The sequence below is a fragment of the Oncorhynchus kisutch genome, linkage group LG7, assembly GCF_002021735.2.
Source record: "Oncorhynchus kisutch isolate 150728-3 linkage group LG7, Okis_V2, whole genome shotgun sequence".
NCBI classification, from domain to species: Eukaryota; Metazoa; Chordata; class Actinopteri; order Salmoniformes; family Salmonidae; genus Oncorhynchus; species Oncorhynchus kisutch.
In genome coordinates, this window is record NC_034180.2 from 7842192 (window position 1) to 7852620 (window position 10429).

Here is a 10429-nt window from a genome sequence, read left to right on the forward strand (position 1 = left end):
CGGTCATCTGTACAAACAATAGTACACAAGTATTAACAACATGGGAGCACGCAGCCATCATACCGCTCAGGAAGGAGAAGCGTTCTGTGTCCTAGAGTTGAACGTACTTTGCAACTGCACATGGGGACAAAGCTCGTACTTTTTGGAGAAATGTCCTCTGGTCTGATGAAACAAAAATAGAACTGTTTTGCCATAATGACCATCGTTATGTTTGGAGGAAAATGGGGGAGGCTTGAAAGCCGAAGAACACCATCCCAACCGTTAAGCATGGGGGTGGCAGCATCATGTTGTGGGAGTGTTTTGCTGCAGGAGGGACTGGTGCACTTCACAAAATAGATGGCATGATGAGGATGGAAAATTATGTGGATATATTGAAGCAACAGCTCAAGAAATCAATCAGGAAGTTAAAGCTTGGTCGGAAATGGGTCTTCCAAATGGACAATGACCCCAAGCAAAATGGCAAAATGGCTTAAGGACATCAAAGTCAAGGTACTAGAGTGGTCATCACAAGCCCTGACCTCAATCCTATATAAACATTTGTGGAAAAGCGTGTGTGAACAAGAAGGCCTACAAACCTGACTCGGTTACACCAGCTCTGTCAGGAGGAATGGGCCAAAATTCACCCAACTTATTATGGGAAGCTTGTGGAAGGCTAACAGAAACGTTTGACCTAAGCTAAACAATTTAAAGGCAAGGCTACCAAATGCTAATTGAGTGTATGTAAACTTCTGACCCACTGGGAATGTGATGAAAGAAATAAAAGCTGAAATCATTCTCTCTACTATTATTCTGACATTTCACATTCTTAAAATAAAGTGATGATCCTAAGACAGGGAATTTTTACTAGGATTAAATGTCAGGAATTGTGAAACTGAGTTTGTATTTGGCTAAGGTGTATGTAGGGTGTTGAAGGTGTTGAAGTCCTTCCGACTTCAACTGTATATCAACGAATTGGCTAGGGCACTAGAACAATCTGCAACACCCGGCCTCACCCTACTAAAATCTGAAGTCAAATGTCTACTATTTGCTGATGATCTGGTGCTTCTGTGCCCAACCAAGGAGGGCCTACAGCAGCACCTAGATCGTCTGTACAGATTCTGTCAGACCTGGGGCCCTGAGAGTAAATCTCAGTAAGACAAAAATAATGGTGTTCCAAAAAAGGTCCAGTTGCCAGGACCATGAATACAAATTCCATCTTGACACCGTTGCCGTAGAGCACACAAAAAACGATACATACCTCGACCTAAACTTCAGCGCCGCAGGTAACTTCCACAAAGCTGTGAACGATCTGAGAGACAAGGCAAGAAGGGCCTTCTTTGCCATCAAAATGAACCTTAAATTTGACATACCAATTAGGATCTGACTAAAAACAATTGAATCAGTTATAGAACTCATTGCCCTTTATGGTTGTGAGGTCTCGGGTCCGCTCACCAAGCAAGAATTCACAAAATGGGACAAACACCAAATTGAGACTCTGCATGCAGAATTCTGCGAAACTATCCTCCGTGTACAATGTAAAACAAAATAATGCATGAAGAGCAGAATTAGGCCAATTATCAAAATCCAGAAAAAAGCTGCTAAATTTTACAACCTCCTAAAAAGAAGCGATTCCCAAACCTTCCATCACAAAGCCATCACCTACAGAGAAATTAACCTGGAGAAGAGCCCCCTAAGCAAGCTGGTCCTGGGGCTCTGTTCACAAACACAAACAGAACCCACAGAGACCCAGGACAGCAACACAATTAGACCCAACCAAATCATGAGAAAACAAGAAAGTATTACTTGACAGTTTGGAAAGAATTTACAAAACAGCAGAGCAAACTAGAATGCTATTTGGCCATAGACAGAGAGTACACCGTGGCAGAATACCTGACCACTGTGACTGATATTGAGAAAGGCTGCCAAAGGCAGACCTGGCTCTTAAGAGAAGACCGGCTATGTGCACACTGCACAACAAAATGAGCTACACTTTCTAATAACCTCCTGCCAAATGTGTGACCATAGTAGAGACACATATTTCCTTCAGATTACACAGACCTACAAAGAATTGAAAAACAAATCCAATTTTGATAAACTCCCATATGTATTGGGTGAAATATCACAGTTTGTAATCACAGCAGCAAGATTTGTGACCTGTTAGAGAGAGAGAGAGAGAGAGAGAGAGAGAGAGAGCTGTCAAGCTCAGAGCAGGCTTGTTTGGAAAGAACCGTATATTCCATCTACATCACCTTTAGTAAGGAACATATGAATCTGTCCTTTATCTTGCCTAGGTTTACTGTCTCTCTAAAAACAGATATGTACAAGCCTGTTTCAAATGACAAGTTAACAAAGGGTTAATAAGGGGTATGTCGTTAATTACCACCCCCCCTCTCTAAACAGAAGTAAACAGGTTGTACACTCTGACCCAGTTTGTATAGACCAGTCAGTCTTGAAGTTGAGAGAGGGGAGGATGAAACAATATCTGATTAAGGACAACTCCTACCTTCTACCCAGTGCCATGGCAGGGCTATAGGGGAAAGGGACACAGTAGGGGTTGTTTTTGGACCTCTTCCCCAATGAAAGCATGACCTCGGGGTCATCTCAGCAGAACTGGCTTTCCTCCAATGGTTGGTTTAGTTAACCCTTGTTTTAAATGTAGTCACAAACAATTCAGAGCAGAGGTCAAAGGCTTCCTTTCTGGGAATTCCATGTTTTCTGTTTTCCAGCCCACAGTCACAAGATGGGAGGAACACACACAGAGAAAAAACAAGACCCTAGTCACCTTTTAGAGCTCCAGGCTACTTACTGTACGTTCTAGGATACGTGGCATCCTAAAATGGTCAATTCAACGTCAAATTAGTTGGGTTAAGTGAATCACTTGGCTTTTCTTATTTTCGGCCTAAGTCAATTTGTCTAATCATTGTTTCAAAATGGAGATTTTTTTCCCTCAACATTTACCACTTTTTCTCCCCAATTGGTAGTTAGTCTTGTCCCATTGCTGTTACAGTCTTGTCCCAACTCACCTATGGACTCGGGAGAGACGACGGTCGAGAGCCATGCGTCCTCCGAAACACGACCCTGCCAAGTCGCACTGCTTCTTGATACACTGCTCGCTTAATCCGGAAGCCAGCCGCACCAATGTGTCGGAGGAAACATGGTCCAGCTGACGACCGGAATCAGCTTGCAGGCGCCCAGCCTGCCACAAGGAGTTGCTAGAGTGCAATGGGACAAGGAAATCCCGGCTGGCCAAACCCTCCCCTAACCCGGACGACGCTGGGCCAATTGTGTGCCGCCTCATGGGTCTCCCGGTCATGGCCGGCTGTGACACAGCCTGGGATCAAACCCAGGTCTGTAGTGACGCCTCAAGCACTGCGATGCATGTGCCTTAGACCGCTGCGCCATTTGGTAAGCCCTTTTCTCAATATTATAACGTAATCCATCTGTACAGTGTATAATTATGTGAAAGTCACATAAATAAAGATGTCCATTTTTTTCTCTGTTTTATCAGATTTAAATATCATATCATTTTGCTAGTGCAAGCAACCTCTACTGTTGTGCACCATTTGTCCCGATACTCCACTAGATGGTGCAATGGTCCAGGGTTTTTATTTGTGTTCCTGTTGGGAAGCTAAATGAGTCAGCGAAGATTCTAGAACATTACAGCGTCTCGGAACGCTTACGCAATTCCATCCATAGACCAATGTCTTCTCAGGAGAGATGAAATGGACACGAGAGACCAAGACATTCAAATAAGGACAATGAATAAGAAAATCTTTACTCTTTTTCCCTAACGTACCCTTCCCACGAAGGTGACCGGCTCAAAATGAGAATCCTTTCCCCGCATAAGAGTATGGGCTAGGTGGCTACATGTAAACATACTCGTGCAGTGAAAAATATGTTGTAAAATGACATGAATAATCAAATTGATGAGGAAGGTTTCAGTTTTAACATCCCATACCACAGATGGTAGATGGATCAGCTTGTGAGCTCTGGGGTTTTTCATAACAGAAACAGTTGAGGGACTTGACTTGAGCATGTTTTGGTCATTGATGAACGGCCTGTCATTTGGCTGGTAATAGTTGACAGTCAGACACACTATGTACAGACATAGACACACTATGTACAGATATCGCTTCCTGTTTTGTGAGCCACACATCCTTCTTCCACATCCTTCTCTTTTTTTCTTCATAATGACAACCTTTTCACATGCACCCACTGAAGCAGCTGACAAGGGCATGTGTTTTGTTGCTCTTATTGAGGGGCCCAGCCAGAAGTGACACTTAAGATTTTTACATTTATTAGGCACATTGTTTTGACAGATTTCGTTTTTACAGTATGGTCTTGGCCATAGTGGAGTTTGGAGTGTGACTGTTTGAGGTTGTGGACAGGTGTCTTTTATACTGATAACAAGTTCAAACAGGTGCCATTATTACAGGTAACGAGTGGAGGACAGAGCAGCCTCTTAAAGAAGAAGTTACAGGTCTGTGAGAGTCAGAAATCTTGCTTGTTTGTAGGTGACCAAATACTTATTTTCCACCATAATTTGCAAATACATTCATTAAAAATTCTACAATGTGATTTTCTGGATTTTTTTCTCATTTTGTCTGTCATAGTTTAAGTGTACCTATGATGAAAATTACAGGCCTCTCTCATTTTTGTGGGAGAACTTGCACAATTGGTGGCTGACTAAATACTTTTTTGCGGGGAGTATTGGCACACTGGCTCCCCCCTTCCTCTCCCTCATGTGTCTGCAGTGAGCAGCGCGTGCTGCTACTGCTCTCCAGTGGGATTGTTCCGCCTGCTATTCGGCAGCTGTGGGTTTTAATCTGTGCCTCATCTCCTTCAAGTAATCATCACCAAGGTCGAGGGGCTGAGCAATGCTATTCAGTAGTGTCACAGTCAGACACACGCGCACAGTCAGTCACACTTACGCAAGCAGGGGAATTCAAGTTATCATTGAATAATGAGATCACTCAAGAACGTGCCTTTGCCTGCCTGCCTGACATTGTTAGGTTGAATTGTCTCTTTTCTGACAGAAGATTTGGTTTGTTCCTGGTAAAAAAAATATAAGGCAATATTTATATGAGCCCCTTTTCAAACCGCTCCCTTATTTACCACTAATTTGCAGGTATAACCCTTTTACATACAGTTGGAGTCGGAAGTTTACATACACTTAGATTGGAGTCATTAAAACTTGTTTTTCTTCCACTCCACAAATTTCTTGTTAACGAACTATAGTTTTGGCAAGTCTGTTAGGACATCTACTTTGTGTTTGACAGAAGTAATTTGTCCAACAATTGTTTACAGACAGATTATTTCACTTATAACTCACTGTATCACAATTCCAGTGGGTCAGAAGTTTACATACAATAAGTTGACTGTGCCTTTAAACAGATTGGAAAATTCCAGAAAATGATGTCATGGACTTTAAAAGCTTCTGATTGACATAATTTGAGTCAATTGGAGGTGTACCTGTGGATGTATTTCAAGGCCTACCTTGAAACTCAGTGCTTCTTTGCTTGACATCATAGGAAAATCAAAAGAAATCAGCCAAGACCTCAGAAACAAAATTGTAGACCACAAGTCTGATTCATCCTTGGGAGCAATTTCCAAACGCCAGAAGGTACAACGTTCATCTGTACAAACAATAGTACACAAGTATAAACACATGGGACCACGCAGCTGACATGCTGCTCAGGAAGGAGACGCGTTCTGTCTCCTAGAGATGAACGTACTTTGGTACGAAAAGTGCAAATCAATCCCAGAACAACAGCAAAGGACCTTGCTGGATGCTGGAGGAAACCATTAGAAAAGTATCTATATCCACAGTAAAACTAATTCTATATCGACATAACCTGAAAGGTCACTCAGCAAGGAAGAAGCCACTGCTCCAAAACCTCTATAAAAAAGCCAGACTACGGTTTGCAACTGCACATGGGGACAAAGATCGTACTTTTTTGGAGAAATGTCCTCTGATGAAACAAAAATGTAACTGTTTGGCCATAATGACCATTGTTATGTTTGGGGGAAGCCTACAAACCTGACTCCGTTACACCAGCTCTGTCAGGAGGAATGGGCCAAAATTCACCCTACTTATTGTGGGAAGCTTGTGGAAGGCTAACAGAAACGTTTGACCCAAGTTATTTTGTATTTTGGCTACAAGGTCTGTGAAAATGAAGGCATCATGACAAGGTGTATAGGTGGCTTTCATTTTGCCGTGTTTTCTTTACCCCCTACAACTTTCAGATGTACAGTGCCTTCAGAAATTGTTCAGACCCTTTGACTTTTTCAACATTTTGTTACATTACAGCCTTATTCTAAAATAGATTAAATAAATACAATCCTCAACAAGCTACACACAATACCCCACAATGACAAAGCGAAAACAGGTTTTTAGATTTTTTTGCAAATGTATTAAAATAAGAAAACAGAAATACCTTATTTACATAAGTATTCAGACCCTTCATTTTGAGACTCGAAATTGAGCTCAGGTGCATCGAAGGAATGTCCGTAGAGGTCCAAGACAGGATTGTGTCGAGGCACAGATCTGGTGAAGGGTACGGACAATTCCTTCGACCTCATGGCTTGGTTTTTGCTCTGATATGCACTGTCAACTGTGGGACCTTATATAGACAGGTGTGTGCCTTTCCAAATCATGTCCAGTCAATTGAATTTACCACAGGTAGACTCCAGTCAAGTTGTATTAACATCTGAAGGATGATCAATGGAAACAAGATGTACCTGAGCTCAATTTGGAGTCTCATAGCAAAGGGTCTGAATACTTATGTAAATAACGTATTTGTTTTTGTCTAAAAACCTGTTTTTGCTTTGTCATTATTAGTGGTGTAAAGTACTTAAGTAGTACTTTAAAGTATTTTTACTTAAGTTGTTTTTGGGGGTATCTGTACTTTACTTTACTATTTATATTTTTGACAACGTTTACTGTTATTTCACTACATTCTTAAATAGAATGATGTACTTTTTACTCTGTACATTTTTTCCTGACACCCAAAAATACTCGTTAATTTTGAATGATTAGCCGGACCGAAAATGGTCCAGTTCGCACACTTATCAAGAGAACCTCCCTGGTCATCCCTACTGCCTCCGATCTGGCAGACTCACTAAACACAAATGCTTTGTCTTTAAATGATGTCTGAGTGTTGGAGTGTGACCCTGGCTTTCCGTAAATAAAAATAACATTGTGCCATCTGGTTTGCTTAATATAAGGATTTTAAAACGATTTGTATTTTTACTTTTGATACTTAAGTATATTTTAGCAACTACATTTACTTTTGATACTTAAGTATATTTAACGCCAAATACTTTAAAAACTTTTACTCAAGTAGTATTTTACTGGGTGACTTTTACTTGAGTCATTTTCAATTAAGGTATCTTTACTTTTACTCAAGTATGATAATGTAGTATTTTTCCACCACTAGTCATTATGGGGTATTGTATGTAGATTGATGAGGATGGAGAAGAAAAAAAATAATAATTGAATAAAGCTGTATCGTAACAAAATGTGGGAAAATGTTATTACGGGATCAGAATACTTTCTGAATGCACCTGAGATTTATATTCAACCTATTATGAGGCTTGGTTCATTGTCAGACTCATTTCATACTAGGGATTAAATTACATACAGTCATACGTAGCTTGGTGCTCTAAAAAATAGGGCACAGTTTTTCGAGCATCAATAGGGATGCCCTGTTAATATTACAGTGGGTGAAGTTGTGTCCATGGTGCCAACCAAGATACCCCCCAGCAATCTTGGAATTGAAACCCTGTTTGTTACGAAAATAGGTCTTTCATACATCCATCGTCAGACTCTGAATCTGACTACTTCAAAGGGCCTGCTTAAAATAAACTGGGGGATCCCTTTGGGAACCGAATGAACGCTCAGTCTTTCAGTATACTTTTTTTATACAGTGCATTTCATACCATCTTTTTATGCAATAAAATGTTAAACACATCTGCTTAAGGACCAGGAGTTTTTCCTGAGCATGTGACCCAACCAGGAAAACTCTAGCCCCTATAGTACAGCCTTTAACTCTGGCCTAGAGCTTTTCCCGATCAGGTCACGTAGTCAGAAAAGCCCCTGGCCCTAACTATGGGAGAAGTGAGTACATTCCGACCAGAGACCTCAGTGGTTCATAACCGGTAGTTTTTCATGTTCTCGGCACAAAGTTAGGGAAGTGAAACATGCAGTTATGCGCAGTCAGCAGAGCAGCGGCACTGTTGGTCAGGGGCCCATGTTGCGACAGCGATAGCCTACCCTCCAACACACTGGGGTAGAAGAAACAACAACTGTCTGTTAGACAAAACATCAACTGAAAGAGAAACGTATTCAAGGCCAAGCAGATAGTCATGAAAAACAGAGGGGGCAACCACCACTCTGCCCATGAAAGAGATAAAGAGAGAGGGGACAGTGTTGTAGCCAGCTGTTGGGGTTGAATGGGCCTTTATGTGACAATGGGCTGCAGATGGTTGGTTGGTTGGTTGGTCAGCAGGCACTAGACACAGACGGGCAGACAGAACACATACCGTTGAAGTCAGAGGTTTACATACACTTAGGTTGGAGTCATTAAAACTCGTTTTTTCAACCACTCCACAAATATCTTGTTAACAAACTATAGTTTTGATAAGTCGGTCAGGACATCTACTTTGTGAATGACACAAGTCATTTTTCTAACAACTGTTTACAGACAGATTATTTCACTTATAATTCACTGTATAACAATTCCAGTGGGTCAGAAGTTTACATACACTAAGTTGACTTTGCCTTTAAACAACTTGGAAAATTCCAGAAAATGATGTCATGGCTTTAGAAGCTTTTTACATCATTACATCGTCATATAGGCTAATTTACATCATTTGAGTCAAATGGAGGTGTACCTGTGGATGTATTTCAAGGCCTACCTTAAAAAAAAAAAATGTAGACCACCACAGGTCTGGTTCATCCTTGTGCGCAATTTCCAAACGCCTGAAGGTACCACGTTCATCTGTACAAACAATAGTACGCAAGTATAAACACATGGGACCATGGGCGCATTCTGTCTCCTAGAGATGAACGTACTTTGGTGCTAAAAGTGCAAATCAATCCCAGAACAACAGCAAAGGACCTTGTGAAGATGCTGGAGGAAACCGGTACAAAAGTTTCTATATCCACAGGAAAACAAGTCCTATATCGACAACCTGAAAGGCCGCTCATCAAGGAAGAAGCCACTGCTCCAAAACCGCCATAAAAAATGAAGACTACGGTTTGCAACTGTACATGGGGACAAAGATTGTACTTTTTGGAAAAATTTCCTCTGGTCTGATGAAACAAAAATAGAACTGTTTGGCAATAATGACCATCATTATGTTTGGAGGAAAATGGGGGAGGCTTGCAAGCCGATGAACACCATCCCAACCGTGAAGCACGGGGGTGGCAGCATCATGTTGTGGGGGTGCTTTGCTGCAGGAGGGACTGGTGCACTTCACAAAATAGATGGCATCACGAGGAAAGAAAATTATGTGGATATATTGAAGCAACATCTCAAGACATCAGTCAGGAAGTTAAAGCTTGGTCGCTGAAATGGGACTTCCAAATGGACAATGACCCTGTCACGTTCTGACCTTTATTTCCTTTGTTTTGTCATTATTTAGTATGGTCAGGGTGTGAGTTGGGTGGGCAGTCTATGTTTGTTTTTCTATGATTTGGGTATTTCTATGTTTCGGCCTAGTATGGTTCTCAATCAGAGGCAGGTGTCATTAGTTGTCTCTGATTGAGAATCATACTTAGGTAGCCTGGGTGTCACTGTGTGTTTGTGGGTGATTGTTCCTGTCTCTGTGTTTTGCACCAGATAGGACTGTTTGGGGTTTCACACGTTTCTTGTTTTTGTAATCAGTTGTTTATGTGTACGTTTACGTATTAAAAGAACCATGGACACTTACCACGCCGCATATTGGTCCTCTGATCCTTTTCGCCTCTCCTCTTCGGAAGAAGAGGAGGAAATCCATGACAGAATCACCCACCCAACTCGGACCAAGCGGCGTGGTAAACAGCAGCGACGACAGCAGCAGCAGCAGCAGCAACAACAGCGGCCAGCATCACAGGACTCCTGGACATGGGAGGAGATACTGAACGGAGAGAGACCCTGGGCACAGGCTGGGGAACATCGCCGCCCCAAAGCAGAGCTGGAGGCAGCGAGCCAGGGCGTATGGTGCCTGCTCAGCGGGTCTGGTCGCCGGTACGCAGTTTTGGTCCAGGGTATCCTGCGCCGGCTCTGCGTGCTGTGTCTCCGGGGCGCTGGGAGGGTGCAGTGCACTGCCTGCGCTCCGCTCGTGCCGGGCAAATGTGGGAGTAGAGCCTAAGGGAGAGGTGCGTGTAGTGAGCACTAGATCTCCCGTGCTTACCCACAGCCCGGTTCAACCTGTGCCTGCACTCTGGAGGGTCCGGGCTAGAGTA